Raw genomic sequence first — 17,413 nt, 5'->3', positions numbered from 1 at the left:
AGATAAAATGGCGCCAGTGTGCTGAGGAGATAGGCTCCGCCCCTTTTTCGCTGACTTTCCCCCCCGCATTTTTATGGAATCTGGCAGGGGTTAAAATTCATCCATATAGCCCTGGGGGCTATATGTGATGTATTTTCGCCAGCCAAGGTGTTTTTATTGCTGCTCAGGGCGCCCCCCCCCTAGCGCCCTGCACCCTCAGTGACCGAAGTGTGAAGTGTGCTAAGAAGCAATGGCGCACAGCTGCAGTGCTGTGCGCTACCTTGGTGAAGACAGGATGTCTTCTGTCGCCGATTTTCCGGACCTCTTCTTGCTTCTGGCTCTGTAAGGGGGCCGGCGGCGCGGCTCTGGGACCGGACTCCGAGGCTGGGCCTGTGTTCGGTCCCTCTGGAGCTAATGGTGTCCAGTAGCCTAAGAAGCCCAATCCACTCTGCACGCAGGTGAGTTCGCTTCTTCTCCCCTTAGTCCCTCGATGCAGTGAGCCTGTTGCCAGCAGGTCTCACTGAAAATAAAAAACCTAAAACTAAAACTTTCACTAAGAAGCTCAGGAGAGCCCCTAGTGTGCACCCTTCTCGGCCGGGCACAAAAATCTAACTGAGGCTTGGAGGAGGGTCATAGGGGGAGGAGCCAGTGCACGCCAGGTAGTCCTAAAGCTTTTACTTTTGTGCCCAGTCTCCTGCGGAGCCGCTATTCCCCATGGTCCTTACGGAGTTCCCAGCATCCACTAGGACGTCAGAGAAATAGTATCCTTGTCCAAGGTATCCAGTTCCTCAGACAGAGTATCTGTCCATGCTGCTACAGCACTACACATCCAGGCCGACGCAATTGCCGGCCTCAGTATGGTACCTGAATGTGTATAAACAGACTTCAGGATACCTTCCTGCTTCCTATCCGCAGGATCCTTTAGGGAGGCCGTATCCTGTGACGGCAGGGCCACCTTCTTAGATAAGCGTGTCAAAGCTTTGTCTACCCTAGGGGATGACTCCCAGCGTAACCCGTCCGTTGGCGGGAAAGGATACACCATAAGTAACCGTTTGGGAATCTGCACTTTCCTATCAGGAGAATCCCACGCTTTTTCACATAACTCATTTAACTCATGTGAAGGAGGAAAAGTCACTTCTGCCTTTTTTCCCCAAACATATAAACCCTCTTGTCAGGGACAGGGTTTACTTCTGAAATGTGCAATACATCCTTCATTGCTATAATCATGTAGCGGATGGCTTTAGCCATTTTAGGCTGCAACTTTGCATCATCGCCATCGACACTGGAGTCAGAATCCGTGTCGATATCTGTGTCAACAATTTGGGATAGTGGGCGCTTCTGAGACCCTGACGGCCTCTGCGCTGTAGGATCAGGCATGGGTTGACACCCTGACTGTCCCAAGGCATCAGCTTTATCCAACCTTTTATGCAAGGAGTTTACATTATCATTTAACACCATCCACATATCCATCCAATCAGGTGTCGGCGCCGTCGGCGGCGACTCCACATTCATCTGCACCTGCTCTGCTTCCACATAGCCTTCCTCGTCAAACATGTCGACACAAACTTACCGACACACCACACACACACAGGGGATGCTCATCTGAAGACAGTTCCCCCACAAGGCCCTTTGAAGAGACAGAGAGAGAGTATGCCAGCACACACCTCAGCGCTATATGACCCAGGAATCACACAGTAACTTAGTGTTTACCCAGTAGCTGCTGTATTAGTGAATTTGCGCTAAATTTATGTGCCCACCCTCTCTTTTCACCCTCTTTATACCGTGATTCTGCAGGGGAGAGCCTGGGGAGCTTCCTCTCAGCGGAGCTGTGGAGAGAAAATGGCGCTGGTGAGTGCTGAGGAAGAAGCACCGCCCCCTCAGCGGCGGGCTTCTATCCCGCGATTTTGTGTATAATAATGGCGGGGGCTCATGCATATATACAGTGCCCAGCTGTATATATGCTCTATTTTTGCCAAGAGGTACTCAATTGCTGCCCAGGGCGCCCCCCCCTGCGCCCTGCACCCTACAGTGACCGGAGTGTGTGGGTTAGTGTGGGAGCAATGGCGCACAGCTGCAGTGCTGTGCGCTACCTCATATGAAGACAGGAGTCTTCTGCCGCCGATTTTGAAGTCTTCTTGCTTCTCTCGCCGGGTTCTGTCTTCTGGCTCTGCGAGGGGGACGGCGGCGCGGCTCCAGGATCGGACGACCAAGGGCGAGTTCCTGTGTTCGATCCCTCTGGAGCTAATGGTGTCCAGTAGCCTAAGAAGCGCAACCTATCCGCAGTTAGTAGGTCTGCTTCTCTCCCCTCAGTCCCATGTAGCAGAGAGTCTGTTGCCAGCAGATCTCTCTGAAAATAAAAAACCTAACTAAAATACTTTCTTATTAGCAAGCTCAGGAGAGCTCACTAAAGTGCACCCAGCTCTGTCCGGGCACAGATTCTAACTGAGGTCTGGAGGAAGGACATAGAGGGAGGAGCCAGTGCACACCAGTAGTCCTAATTCTTTCTTAGAGTGCCCCGTCTCTTGCGGAGTCCGTATATTCCCCATGGTCCTTACGGAGTCCCCAGCATCCACTAGGACATCAGAGAAAATAAGATTTTACTCACCGGTAAATCTATTTCTCGTAGTCCGTAGTGGATGCTGGGGACTCCGTAAGGACCATGGGGAATAGCGGCTCCGCAGGAGACTGGGCACAAAAGTAAAGCTTTAGGACTACCTGGTGTGCACTGGCTCCTCCCACTATGACCCTCCTCCAGACCTCAGCTGGATACTGTGCCCGGAAGAGCTGACACAATAAGGAAGGATTTTGAATCCCGGGTAAGACTCATACCAGCCACACCAATCACACCGTATAACTCGTGATACTATACCCAGTTGACAGTATGAAAAACAACTGAGCCTCTCCACAGATGGCTCAACAATAACCCTTTAGTTAAACAGTAACTATATACAAGTATTGCAGACAATTACGCACTTGGGATGGGCGCCCAGCATCCACTACGGACTACGAGAAATAGTTTTACCGGTGAGTAAAATCTTATTTTCTCTAACGTCCTAAGTGGATGCTGGGGACTCCGTAAGGACCATGGGGATTATACCAAACCTCCAAACGGGCGGGAGAGTGCGGATGACTCTGCAGCACCGAATGAGCAAACTCTAGGTCCTCCTCAGCCAGGGTATCAAACTTGTAGAATTTAGCAAATGTGTTTGACCCCGACCAAGTAGCTGCTCGGCAAAGTTGTAAAGCCGAGACCCCTCGAGCAGCCGCACAAGACGAGCCCACCTTCCTCGTTGAATGGGCTTTCACTGATCTAGGATGCGGCAATCCAGCCGCAGAATGTGCAAGCTGAATCGTACTACAGATCCAGCGAGCAATAGTCTGCTTTGAATCCTCCAAGTCTTTAGTAGCCACAGGCACCACAATAGGTTGGTTCAAATGAAAAGCTGATACCACCTTAGGAAGAAATTGGGGACGAGTCCTCAATTCCGCCCTATCCATATGGAAAATCAGATAAGGGCTTTTACATGACAAAGCCGCCAATTCTGACACATGCCTGGCCGAAGCCAAGGCCAACAGCATGACCACTTTCCACGTGAGATATTTTAGTTCCACGGTTTTAAGTGGCTCAAACCAATGTGACTTTAGCACCACGTTGAGATCCCAAGGTGCCACTGGAGGCAATAAAGGGGGCTGAATATGCAGCACTCCCTTAACAAATGTCTTAACTTCAGGTAGCGAAGCCAGTTCTTTTTGGAAGAAAATCGATAGAGCCGAAATCCGGACCTTAATGGAACCCAATTTTAGGCCCATAGTCACCCCTGACTGTAGGAAGTGCAGAAAACGGCCCAGCTGAAATTCCTCCGTTGGGGCCTTCCTGGCCTCACACCACGCAACATATTTTCGCCATATGCGGTGATAATGGTTAGCGTTCACGTCTTTCCTAGCTTTAATCAGCGTAGGGATGACTTCCTCCGGAATGCCCTTTTCCTTCAGGATCCGGCGTTCAACTGCCATGCCGTCAAACGCAGCCGCGGTAAGTCTTGGAACAGACAGGGCCCCTGCTGCAGCAGGTCCTGTCTGAGCGGCAGAGGCCATGGGTCCTCTGAGATAATTTCTTGAAGTTCTGGGTACCAAGCTCTTCTTAGCTAATCCGGAACAATGAGTATAGTTCTTACTCTTCTTCTTATTATCCTCAGTACCTTGGGTATGAGAGGAAGAGGAGGGAACACATAAACCGACTGGTACACCCACGGTGTCACTAGAGCGTCCACAGCTATTTCCTGAGGGTCTCTTGACCTGGTGCAATATCTTTCTAGCTTTTTGTTGAGGCGGGACGCCATCATGTCCACCTGTGGCCGTTCCCAACGGTTTACAATCAGCTGGAAGACTTCTGGATGAAGTCCCCACTCTCCCGGGTGGAGGTCGTGCCTGCTGAGGAAGTCTGCTTCCCAGTTGTCCACTCCCGGAATGAACACTGCTGACAGTGCTAACACATGATTTTCTGCCCATCGGAGAATCCTTGTGGCTTCTGCCATCGCCATCCTGCTTCTTGTGCCGCCCTGTCGGTTTACATTGGCGACTGCCGTGATGTTGTCTGACTGGATCAGTACCGGCTGGTTTTGAAGCAGGGCTCTTGCCTGACTGAGGGCATTGTAAATGGCCCTCAGTTCCAGAATATTTATGTGTAGGGAAGTCTCCTGGCTTGACCATAGTCCTTGGAAGTTTCTTCCCTGTGTGACTGACCCCCAGCCTCGAAGGCTGGCATCCGTGGTCACCAGGACCCAGTCCTGTATGCCGAATCTGCGGCCCTCTTGAAGATGAGCACTCTGCAGCCACCACAGCAGAGACACCCTGGTCCTTGGAGACAGGGTTATCAGCCGATGCATCTGAAGATGCGATCCGGACCACTTCTTCAACAGGTCCCACTGAAAAGTCCTTGAATGGAACCTGCCGAATGGAATTGCTTCGAAGGAAGCTACCATTTTTCCCAGGACTCGCGTGCAGTGATGCACCAACACCTGTTTTGGTTTCAGGAGGCCTCTGACTAGAGATGACAGCTCCTTGACTTTCTCCTCCGGGAGAAACACTTTCTTCTGTTCTGTGTCCAGAACCATCCCCAGGAACAGTAGACGTGTCGTAGGGACCAGCTGTGACTTTGGAATATTCAGAATCCAACCGTGCTGTTGTAGCACCTCCCGAGATAGTGCTACCCCGACTAGCAACCGCTCCTTGGACCTCGCCTTTATCAGGAGATCGTCCAAGTATGGGATAATTATAACTCCCTTTTTTCGAAGGAGTATCATCATTTCGGCCATTACCTTGGTAAATACCCTCGGTGCCGTGGACAGTCCAAACGGCAGTGTCTGGAATTGGTAATGGCAATCCTGTACCACAAACCTGAGGTACTCCTGGTGAGGATGGTAAATGGGGATATGCAGGTAAGCATCCTTGATGTCCAGTGATACCATGTAATCCCCCTCGTCCAGGCTTGAAATAACCGCCCTGAGCGATTCCATCTTGAACTTGAATTTTTTTATATATGTGTTCAAGGATTTCAATTTTAAAATGGGTCTCACCGAACCGTCCGGTTTCGGTACCACAAACATTGTGGAATAGTAACCCCGTCCTTGTTGAAGGAGGGGTACCTTGACTATCACCTGCTGAGAATACAGCTTGTGAATTGCCTCTATCACTACCTCCCTTTCTGAGGGAGTTGTTGGCAATGCAGATTTGAGGAAACGGCGAGGGGGAGATGTCTCGAATTCCAGCTTGTACCCCTGAGATACCACTTGTAGAATCCAGGAATCCACACGTGAGTGAGCCCACTGATTGCTGAAGTTCTTGAGACGGGCCCCCACCGTACCTGGCTCCGCCTGTGGAGCCCCGGCGTCATGCGGTGGACTTAGAGGAAACGGGGGAGGACTTTTGTACCTGGGAACTGGCTGTATGTTGCAGCTTATTCCCTCTACCTCTGGGCAGAAAGGACGCGCCTCTAACCCGCTTTCCTTTTTGAGGCCGAAAAAGGACTGTACCCGATAATACGGTGCTTTCTTTGGCTGTGAGGGAACATGGGGTAAAAATGTTGACTTCCCAGCTGTTGCTGTGGAAACTAGGTCAGAGAGACCATCCCCAAACAACTCCTCACCTTTGTAAGGCAAAACTTCCATGTGCCTTTTAGAATCTGCATCCCCTGTCCACTGGCGAGTCCATAATCCTCTCCTGGCAGAAACGGACATTGCACTTATTTTAGATGCCAGCCGGCAAATATCCCTCTGTGCATCTCTCATGTATAAGACTGCGTCTTTAATATGCTCTATGGTTAGCAATATAGTGTCCCTGTCTAGGGTATCAATATTTTCCGACAGGGAATCTGACCACGCAGCTGCAGCACTGCACATCCATGCTGAAGCAATAGCTGGTCTCAGTATAATACCTGAGTGTGTATATACAGACTTCAGGATAGCCTCCTGCTTCCTATCAGCAGGCTCCTTTAGGGCAGCCGTGTCCGGAGACGGTAGTGCCACCTTCTTTGACAGACGTGTGAGCGCTTTATCCACCCTAGGGGATGTTTCCCAACGTGACCTATCCTCTGGCGGGAAAGGGTACGCCATTAGTAACCTTTTAGAGATTACCAGTTTATTATCGGGGGAAGCCCACGCTTCTTCACACACTTCATTCAATTCCTCAGATGGGGGAAAAACCACTGGTCATTTTTTCTCCCCAAACATAATACACTTTTTTGTGGTTCCTGGGGTAATATCAGAAATGTGCAACACATTTTTCATTGCCGTAATCATGTAACGTGTGGCCCTATTGGAATGTACATAAGTCTCACGTCGACACTGGATTAAGTATCCGTGTCGACATCTGTGTCTGCCATCTGAGGTAGCGGGCGTTTTAGAGCCCCTGATAGCTTTTGAGACAGCTGGGCAGGCACGAGCTGAGAAGCCGGCTGTCCCACATCTGGTATGTCGTCAAACCTTTTATGTAAGGAGTTGACACTTTCACGTAATTCCTTCCACAAGTCCATCCATTCAGGTGTCGGCCGCACAGGGGGTGACATCACATTTGTCGGCACCTGCTCCGCCTCCACATAAGCCTCATCAAACATGTCGACACAGCCGTACCGACACACTGCACACACAGGGAATGCTCTGACTGAGGACAGGACCCCACAAAGTCCTTTGGGGAGACAGAGAGAGAGTATGCCAGCACACACCAGAGCGCTATATAATGTAGGGATTCACACTACACATACAGTGATTTTTCCCTTATAGCTGCTATTAATATACAGATAATGCACCTAAAATTAGTGCCCCCCCCCTCTTTTTTACCCTAAGAAGTCTGGAAACTGCAGGGGAGAGCCTTGGGAGCGTCCTTCCAGCGGAGCTGTGAGAGGAAATGGCGCCAGTGTGCTGAGGGAGATAGCCCCGCCCCTTTCTCGGCGGGCTTCTCCCGCTTTTTTATGGAATATATGGCAGGGGATTTTACACATATATAGTCTTAATGACTATATTATGTGTTCATTTGCCAGTAAGGTACTCTTATTGCAGCCCAAGGGCGGCCCTCCCCAGCGCCCTGCACCCATCAGTGACCGGAGTGTGTGGTGTGCATGGGGAGCAATGGCGCACAGCTGCAGTGCTGTGCGCTACCTTAGTGAAGACCGAAGTCTTCTGCTGACGATTTTCTTCTTGCTTCTGGCTCTGCATGGGGGACGGCGGCGCGGCTCCGGGACCGGACGACCGAGGCTGGGCCTGTGTTCGATCCCTCTGGAGCTAATGGTGTCCAGTAGCCTAAGAAGCCCAAGCTAGCTGCAAGCAGGTAGGTTCGCTTCTTCTCCCCCTTAGTCTCTCGTAGCAGTGAGCCTGTTGCCAGCAGATCTCACTGAAAATAAAAAAACTAAATATAACTTTCTTTTCTAGGAACTTAGGAGAGCCCCTAGTGTGCATCCAGCTCGGCCGGTCACAAAATTCTAACTGAGGTCTGGAGGAGGGTCATAGTGGGACGAGGTAGTCCTAAAGCTTTCTTTAGTTGTGCCCAGTCTCCTGGGGAGCCACTATTCCCCATGGTCCTTACGGAGTCCCCAGCATCCACATAGGACGTTAGAGAAATATAAATATATGGCCGCATATTCCCCCTGCTGAAAGCCACTCCTCCTGTTCCCACTCCCCTATGCGCTCTTGCAGGATCAGGCGCCCACAGCCCCAACCAGTGGGAGCCTCTGCCGCATATAGTCAGCAGCAGTGGTGCAAGTGGGCGGGTACGGGTGGGTACGGCGTACCCGTAAGAATTTAGCCGTGGGTACGCCGTACCCACACCGACGGGCCGCCGCTCCTCGCACCGCCGCTGATGTGAGGGAAGGAGAGCGCAGCCTGTGCCTCTCCTTCCCCTCAGTCTCCGACGGGTGTCATAGTTTAATTCAGCGCCGATCCGTGAGCCAATCAGAGCTCGCGGTGCGAGCTCTGATTGGCTCACTGATCAGCGCTGAATTAAACTGTGAGACACCCGCCGGAGACTGAGGGGAAGGAGAGGCACAGGCTGCGCTCTCCTCCCCTCACACACGACGGCAGCGGCCAGCGGCAGCGGTGAGCAGGGAAGGGGGGGGATGGCATGTTATACCTGGTACTGGGGGTAATCTGGCACTGGGGGGGCATTTCTATCTGGCACGGGGGGATATCTGGCACGGGGGGGGGGAGGGGGCATTCCTATCTGGCACTGGGGGATATCTGGCACAGGGGGGGGGGCATTCCTATCTGGCACTGGGGGATATCTGGCACAGGGGGGGGCATTCCTATCTGGCACTGGGGGATATCTGGCACAGGGGGGCATGTATACCTGGCACTGGGGGATATCTGGCACAGGGAGGGGGGCATTCCTATCTGGCACTGGGGGATATCTGGCACTGGGGGGGCATTTCTATCTGGCACTGGGGGATATCTGGCACTGGGGGGCATATATACCTGGCACTGGGGGATATCTGGCACAGGGGGGCATGTATACCTGGCACTGGGGGATATCTGGCACAGGGGGGCATGTATACCTGGCACTGGGGGATATCTGGCACAGGGGGGCATGTATACCTGGCACTGGGGGCATATCTGGCACTGTAGGGGCATTTCTGTATCTGGCACGGGGGGCAATGTATATCTGACACAGTGGGGGCATTTGTGTATCTGGCACTGTGGGGCAATGTGTATCTGGCACTGTTAGTCAATGTATATCTGGCACTGTGGGGCAATGTATATCTGGCACTGTGGGGCAATATATATCTGGCACTGTGGGGCAATATATATCTGGCACTGTGGGGCAATGTGTATCTGGCACTGTGGGGCAATGTGTATCTGGCACTGTTAGTCAATGTGTATCTGGCACTGTGGCGCAATGTATATCTGGCACTGTGGGGTTATGTGTATCTGGCACTGTGGGGCAATGTATATCTGGCACTGTGGGGCAACGTGTATCTGGCACTATTGGGGGTCATACGTGTATATGCCCCTCCCCCATATGTGTATCACGCCCCATGTGGCATTTGGCCACAGTACCCGTAAGACATTTTTTCTACTTGCACCACTGGTCAGCAGCAGCATTCCCAGTATACTGTGCTCCCTCAGCCCTTCCTTCCTCTTAACCCTGTGTACTGATTCCCTGACAAAGGCAAAACGCGTGGTGCCAGGACAATAGGGGGTCATGTGCGCCCACCACACAGCACGCCTCCGCCGCCCTCACTGCTATAACATGGGGCATGCTAACAACAGGACACAATAGCCCACTCCCCCTGTATAATAACAACAGGACACATACTCTCCAACTGTACCTTTTTAATAATTTTTTAATGGTCTGTACCGATTGAAAGTATAGGAAAAGGGGCGTGGCCACGCCCCCCCTATCCATAGCCACGCCCCTTTTTCTAGTTTGTACCGATTTTTGTGTGTAAAATGTTGGAGGGTATGCAGGACACCACAGGCTGTTCCCCCTGTATAATAACAACAGGACACCACAGGACACTCCGCCTGTATAATAACAACAGGACACCACAGGCTGCTCCCCCTGTATAGTAGGACCCCATTACCTGCTTTTGCGGACGAAGGACTCCCGCTCGAGAGAAAACCGGAAGTTGCCGCGAAAGAAAAAAACTCTTTTCCTGTGTGTGGACCGCAATGGCCGGAAGTGTGATGGAACGCACAAGCCGGAAGTGAGGTGTGATTGGCAGGGGAACGCAAGCTGCTTCCTCCTCAGTGACCGGCCACACTGACGTTCTTATCCCCGCCCCCGGCCTCTCCTCCAGCCCCGCCCCCGGCCCCTCCTCCAGTCCCGCCCCCGGCCTCAGCACAGGGAGAGGGCGCGGGTCCCGCACATGGCAGTGTGACAGGCGCTGGGGGCAGGCAGGGAGGTGTGAGAGAGGGCGGGTACCCGTGCAGCTGCTGCAGGACACAGAGCAAGGGCTGCATAGGTGCAATGCTTTCTGTGTGTATATCCAGAGATAGATGTACAGGGCGCCGGCACATCTGCAGCGCAGCCTCATCCGGGCATGGTGGTGGGGGAGGGAGAGCGCTGCTCTCATGGTGCCAGGGTGGTCTGTTTACTGGGTGTTTGTGCACCATGTATCTACCCAGCATCTGCGCGTCGTATCCGGGCGTCTGTACACTATGTCTGGCCGTCGATGCACTGTATCTGTGCATCGTACCGGGGCGTCTGTGTGTCGTTCTGGGGCATCTGTGCACCATGTCCGGGCATCTGTGTGTCTTATCGTGGTGTCGGTGTGTCATACCGGGGTATCTGTGCCACATGCCTGGGTGTCAGTGCCTGATGTACGGCGTCTGTGTGCATCTCGATGTGATATCTATGCTTTGCATCTGTGCCATGGTTTGGGACATCTGTGTGACATTTTTGGGCATCTCCGTCATGTCCGGGCATCTGTGAGTTGCGTCTGTCCGTCATTCCGGGACATCTGTGCATTGTGTCTGTGCAACGTTCGGGGGCATCTGCATTGTTTTTGTGCTACGTTCGGGGGCATCTGTGCCTCATGTCCAGGCGTCTGTGTGTCTTATCGTGGTGTCGGTGTGTCATACCGGGGTATCTGGGCCACATGCCTGGGTGTCAGTGCCTGATGTACGGCGTCTGTGTGCATCTTGATGTGATATCTATGCTTTGCATCTGTGCCATGGTTTGGGACATCTGTGTGACATTCTTGGGCATCTCCGTCATGTCCGGGCATCTGTGAGTTGCGTCTCTCCGTCATTCCGGGACATCTGTGCATTGTGTTTGTGCAACGTTCGGGGGCATCTGTGCCTCATGTCCAGGCGTCTGTGTGTTGCATCTGTCCATCATTCTGGGGCATCTGGGCGTTGTTCTGGAGTAGCTGTGCCTTGTGTCCGGGTGTCTGTGGGATTCATACTCGGGCATCTGTGCATCATTCTGGGACGTCTGTGCCTCATGTCTGGGAGTGATTCTGAGGCGTATGTGCCTCGTGTCCGGGCGTGTGTGCATCGTGCCGCGGTATCTGTGCTTTGTGAGAAGTCAGCGACTCTATCGCTCATGCCTGACTGTCTATCTCTTATAGCAGGGCTGGCCAAACCAGTCCTCGAGCTCTACCAACAGTTTACATTTTCCAGACCACCTAGCTGGTGCACAGGTGTAGTCATTACTAATTAAGATGTGCTGCATTCATTCCTAACTGACCATTCCACAGATCTCCAGGAGGCCTGGAAAACATGAACTGTTGGTAGATCTCGAGGACCGGTTTGGCCAGCTCTATCTTATAGACTTGACTCTTCCCTCATGTACTCTTCCTTCCAGTTCCATGGATGAAACGTGAAACCAGGCTCCAGCACTCAGATTTGGGGCATGCGTTTGGAATGTTGGCCATTTCATCCTTAGATGTCCGATTTTCCTGCGGCCATATTGTCCTGTTGCAGTGATCGCGCTGAGCAAAAAAAATTGTGGGTCCTAGGGACCCCTCACTATAAAAAATTGGGGTCCTACTCCACCGTTTCTGGGTCCCATCACACTTTATGAGGGGTGAGGGAAGGCTGCAGTTGGGACTGTGCGGGGGCCAGGTGGCATTTAGGATAGAGGGGTAAAAAAGCAAGTAGCAGTTGGGGTGAAGCAGGGAGAAGTTGGGGCAGAGCTGGGAGTAGAGGGGGGCTGTAAAGGTAGACAGCACTGGGGGTAGGGAGAGGGCAAGTTCAGACAGCAGTTAAAACTGTGTTGGGGTGGCTAGTGGCAGGCAGTGCTGGGATTAGTTAGGGTTTAATATTAGATAGCAGCTGTGGCAGTACTGGGGGGCAAGGAGGGATTTAGGGCCAGGAAGTACTGGGGGTAGAAAAGAGGCATGGCTAGATAGCAGCTAGGGCAGTAGTGGGGGCATGGAAGGGGTTAGGGGCTGGTAGTATTGGGGGTATAGAGGGGGCACGAGTAGATAGTTTGGGTGGTACAGGGTGACAAGGAGGGGGTTAGGGGCAGGCAGTACTGGGGGTAGGGATACGGCTTGGGTAGATAGCAGCTGGGGCAGTACTGGAGAGCAAGGGGGGGTTAGGGGCAGAAGTACTGGTAGGGAGGGGGCATGGATAGATACTGGGGATAGAAAGGGGGCATGGGTAGATACTGTGGGTAGGGGATAGCTGGGGCTGTACTGGGGGCAAGGAGGGGGTTAGGTGCAGGAAGTGCTGGGGCTAGAGAGATGGCATGGGTAGGTACTGGGGGCAGTGGATAGGTGGGACAGTGCAGTGGGGCAAGGAGGGGGTTAGAGGCAGGAAGTACTTGGGGTAGAATAAGGGTAGATGGCTGCTGGGGCACCGGAGATACGACCTCTACAAATGTGTATGGCTGGCAGCGGAGACCGCGGGCGTATATGACAGCACCCCTATGGTACTATACACATCTTACCAGGTGCCAAGTGCGGGAAGTAATGCTGAGGAAGTAGCCGTGGCTGTGTGTGGGCACTCTCCAATGATGGCATCCTGGTCAGCGTAGCTGCAGCCAAGGAGAGAATACTGAAGCGCTGGGTTTGTAGGAGGGGCGACGGCTGGTATCTAGGAGGCGATGTCCGGTGCTTGGCAGATGCTCCTTTCGGGACTCGTGAGACGGCTCTGCGTGTGACAGCTCGGCCGGTCTCTGTCACAGGGAGAGGGTGAAGGCTGAAGACAGACATTCTGCTGCCCAGGAGGTACTCTAGCTGCTGCTGCTACGTGGGTTATTGTGAAGCAGTGGGGTCAGGCCACTCTGATGCGGTTGGCTGCTGTCAGTGTATCAGAGCAGACAAGGGGAGCAGGTCAGTGAATTCTTATTGGCTGACACAGTGCACACAGGCATCAGCGCGTCCTGCAGGACCCGCTCATTTTTTAAAACTGGGTCAATGCGCTATAACGCGTATTTTGTGATCACTGGAGGGTGTTACAGAGAGAGGGGGAGGAGCAGGAGATAGGGAGGGGAGTAAGAAAGAGAGACCGTGTCAGGGAGAGGGACAGAGAGACTGTCAGGGAGAGAGAGAGGGGCATTTAAGAGGGTGTCAGGGAGAGGTGCATGAGAGAGTATGTCAGGGTGAGAGATGGAGAGAAGCATGAGAGTGTCAGGAAGAGGGAGGGAGAGGCGCATGAGAGTGTGTCAGGAAGAGAGGGAGAGGCACATGAGACTGTGTCAGGGAGAGAGAGGGAGGGAAAGCTGCATGAGAGAGAGGGAGAGGCACATGAGAGAGTGTCAGAGAGAGGGAGGGAGAGGCACATGATAGAGTGTCAGAGAGAGGGAGGGAGAGGCACATGAGAGTGTCAGAGAGAGGCACATAAGAGAGTGTCAGAGAGAGGCACATAAGAGTGAGGGAGGGAGAGCTGCGTGAGAGAGGGAGAGGCACATGAGTGTCAGGGAGAGGCACATGAGAGAGTGTCAGGGAGAGAGGGAGAGGCACATGAGAGAGTGTCAGGGAGAGGGAGGGAGAGGTGCATGAGAGAGTCAGGGAGAGAGAGGGAGAGGCACATGAAAGTGTCATGGAGAGGCACATGAGAGTGTCAGGGAGAGGAGCAAGACAGTGTATCAGGGAGAGGCACATGAGAGAGTGGAGCAAGACAGTGTTATGGAGAGGCACATGAGTGTCAGCAAGAGGGAGTGAGAGCTGCGTGAGAGAGGGAGAGGCACATGAGAGATTGTCAGGGAGAGACATATGAGAGATTGTCGGGGATAGAGAGGGAGAGGCGCATGAGTGTCAGGGAGAGAGGGAGAGGCACATGAGAGTGTCAGAGAGAGAGGGAGAGGCACATGAGAGTGGCAGGGAGAGGAGCAAGACAGTGTATCAGGGAGAGAGGGAGAGGCACATGAGAGTGGAGCAAGACAGTGTCAGGGAGAGGCACATGAGAGTGTCAGCGAGAGGGAGGGAGAGCTGCGTGAGAGAGGGAGAGGCACATGAGTGTCGGGGAGAGGCGCATGAGAGAGTGAGAGAGAGGGAGAGGCACATGAGAGTGTCAGGGAGAGGCACATGAGAGTGTCAGCGAGAGAGAGAGGGAGAGGCACATGAGAGAGAGAGAGGGAGAGGCACATGAGAGAGAGAGGGAGAGGCACATGAGAGAGGGAGAGGCACATGAGAGAGAGAGGGAGAGGCACATGAGAGAGAGAGGGAGAGGCACATGAGAGAGAGGGAGAGGCACATGAGAGAGAGGGAGAGGCACATGAGAGAGAGAGAGAGGGAGAGGCACATGAGAGAGGGAGAGGCACATGAGAGAGGGAGAGGCACATGAGAGAGGGAGAGGCACATGAGAGAGGGAGAGGCACATGAGAGAGAGAGAGGGAGAGGCACATGAGAGAGAGGGAGGGAGAGGCACATGAGAGAGAGGGAGGGAGAGGCACATGAGAGAGAGAGGGAGGGAGAGGCACATGAGAGGGAGAGGCACATGAGGGAGAGGCACATGAGAGAGAGGGAGAAGCACATGAGAGATTGTCAGGGAGAGAGAGAGAGAGAGGCACATGAGAGTGTCAGGGAGAGAGAGGGAGAGGCACATGAGTGTCAGAGAGAGAGGCAGAGGCAAATGAGAGTCTCAGGGAGAGAGGGAGAGGCGCATGAGTGTCAGGGAGAGAGAGGGAGAGGCACATGAGAGTGTCAGAGAGAGAGGGAGAGGCACATGAGAGTGGCAGGGAGAGGAGCAAGACAGTGTATCAGGGAGAGAGGGAGAGGCACATGAGAGTGGAGCAAGACAGTGTCAGGGAGAGGCACATGAGAGTGTCAGCGAGAGGGAGGGAGAGCTGCGTGAGAGAGGGAGAGGCACATGAGTGTCGGGGAGAGGCGCATGAGAGAGTGAGAGAGAGGGAGAGGCACATGAGAGTGTCAGGGAGAGGCACATGAGAGTGTCAGCGAGAGAGAGAGGGAGAGGCACATGAGAGAGAGAGAGAGGGAGAGGCACATGAGAGAGAGAGAGAGGGAGAGGCACATGAGAGAGAGGGAGAGGCACATGAGAGAGAGGGAGAGGCACATGAGAGAGGGAGAGGCACATGAGAGAGAGAGAGAGGGAGAGGCACATGAGAGAGAGGGAGAGGCACATGAGAGAGAGAGGGAGGGAGAGGGAGAGGCACATGAGAGAGAGAGAGAGAGGGAGAGGCACATGAGAGAGAGGGAGAGGCACATGAGAGATTGTCAGGGAGAGAGAGAGAGAGGCACGTGAGTGTCAGAGAGAGAGGCAGAGGCAAATGAGAGTCTCAGGGAGAGGCGCATGAGTGTCAGGGAGAGAGAGAAAGAGGCACATGAGAGTGTCAGAGAGAGGGAGAGGCAAGACAGTGTATCAGGGAGAGAGGGAGAGGTACATGAGAGTGGAGCAAGACAGTGTCAGGGAGAGGCACATGAGAGTGTCAGCGAGAGGGAGGGAGAGCTGTGTGAGAGAGGGAGAGGCACATGAGTGTCGGGGAGAGGCGCATGAGAGAGTGAGGGAGAGAGAGAGGCACATGAGAGGGAGAGGCACATGAGAGGGAGAGGCACATGAGAGGGAGAGGCACATGAGAGAGAGGGAGAGGGAGAGGCACATGAGAGAGAGAGAGGGAGAGGCACATGAGAGAGAGGGAGAGGCACATGAGAGAGAGAGAGGGAGAGGCACATGAGAGAGGGAGAGGCACATGAGAGAGAGAGGGAGAGGCACATGAGAGAGAGAGGGAGAGGCACATGAGAGAGAGAGAGAGAGGCACATGAGAGAGTGTGTCAGGGAGAGAGAGGTGCATGTGAGAGAGTTAAATATAGAGGAACAAGATAGTGTGTGTGAGAGAGAGGGGGGGGGGGGCAGCATGAGATACACTACCAACTACAGCAGCTAGCTCAGACAGGCACAGGTCTCTGATGGGGGCGGGCAGTTCATTGCGTTAAGCCCCGCCCCCTAATTACCCGCGAATCACGGCACGACCTGCATGATGTACTAGGGGCAGACACTGCAGAGCAGACTGATTGGGCCAGGCTTAGTGCTCGCCCCCCCCCCCCCCCCCCCCCCCCCCCCCTGCTACATACATCCTTCGTACCTCGATACACAGGCTGGTGGTTTCCAGTCAGCATAGTACTTAGAATCTACTCCTCTCTCTCCCTTCCTCCACGGCCAGAAGTGAAGGGGAAATGTACATTCCTCCGGCCGGACAGCTGAGCCTCTCCTCCTCCCTCAGCGATGCGGACACCTGCCAGCCCACTATAATGAGTCAGGCTGACTTACTGTAGTACCTGGCTGTCTTGCATAATGTCGCCGGCCGCGGGCACTTCATTGAGGCTAGTTCTGCCCCCTCTGGCTCTGCTGCGGGATCGGAGCTGAGACTTCCGATCGTAGCAGGGAGCCAGCGTCCACTACAGTACAAACCGCTGCTGTCACTGACTGCTGTGACACCATGATGATTCCTGTCTTATGCGCGCGGAGCAGACGGGGAGGGGAGGCGGGGCGGGAGAACACACTGTACATGGTCTCCTCTCCTTCCAAGTTCCTCCCTCTGCTACCGTGGAGACGGAACTGACTGACAGCGCAGGACAGCGCTGCTGGTCAGAGCGCGTCCTGAGGGACCCTGGGTTTTTTTATTTTTGAGTCCCCATCATCAATTCTCGGGTAAAATACGCGCCATAGCGCGTTTTTGCGATCACTGCTGTTGGGGCTTCAATGGTGTTATGAGTGCCCACCAAGATCTTGAGCTTACAGAACCCACTTGGCGAGTGCTTCACCTATAACAGACACTTTCCCGGAATTTATATATACTGGTCTGCTAGCTTGACCTCTGATTTCAAAGTGGGTGGTTCCTGGTCTAGCATCCTCTGCGTCATCTCTGGAGAGCACCCGCTGTAGAACTGCTCTTGGCACATCAGGTCAGTTAGAGCTTCCCATGTGGTGGCACCAGATATCTCCCAACATAGTTGATGAGATTGAAAAAAGACAAAATGTCCATCGAGTTCAACCTGTATTATAAAATTTTATATAATTTAAATGCTGTAACCTTGGAT

General features: G+C 53.4%; 1 protein-coding gene across 1 annotated transcript in view; it reads right to left on the bottom strand.

Moving 5' to 3' along the window:
- Positions 1 to 10,091, bottom strand: part of LOC135054650 (zinc finger protein 585A-like) — an 81,444-nt gene extending 71,353 nt beyond the window's left edge. Inside the window, exon 1 of the mRNA XM_063957888.1 lies at positions 10,049 to 10,091. The gene's annotated coding sequence lies outside the window, so the exon portion shown is untranslated. The remainder of the gene's footprint in view (positions 1 to 10,048) is intronic.
- Positions 10,092 to 17,413: the final 7,322 nt, after the last annotated feature.

Source organism: Pseudophryne corroboree, chromosome 3 (assembly GCF_028390025.1).
Source record: "Pseudophryne corroboree isolate aPseCor3 chromosome 3, aPseCor3.hap2, whole genome shotgun sequence".
NCBI lineage: Eukaryota > Metazoa > Chordata > Amphibia > Anura > Myobatrachidae > Pseudophryne > Pseudophryne corroboree.
Note: the sequence above shows the minus strand (reverse complement) of the source record. Positions and strands in the feature narration are given on the sequence as shown.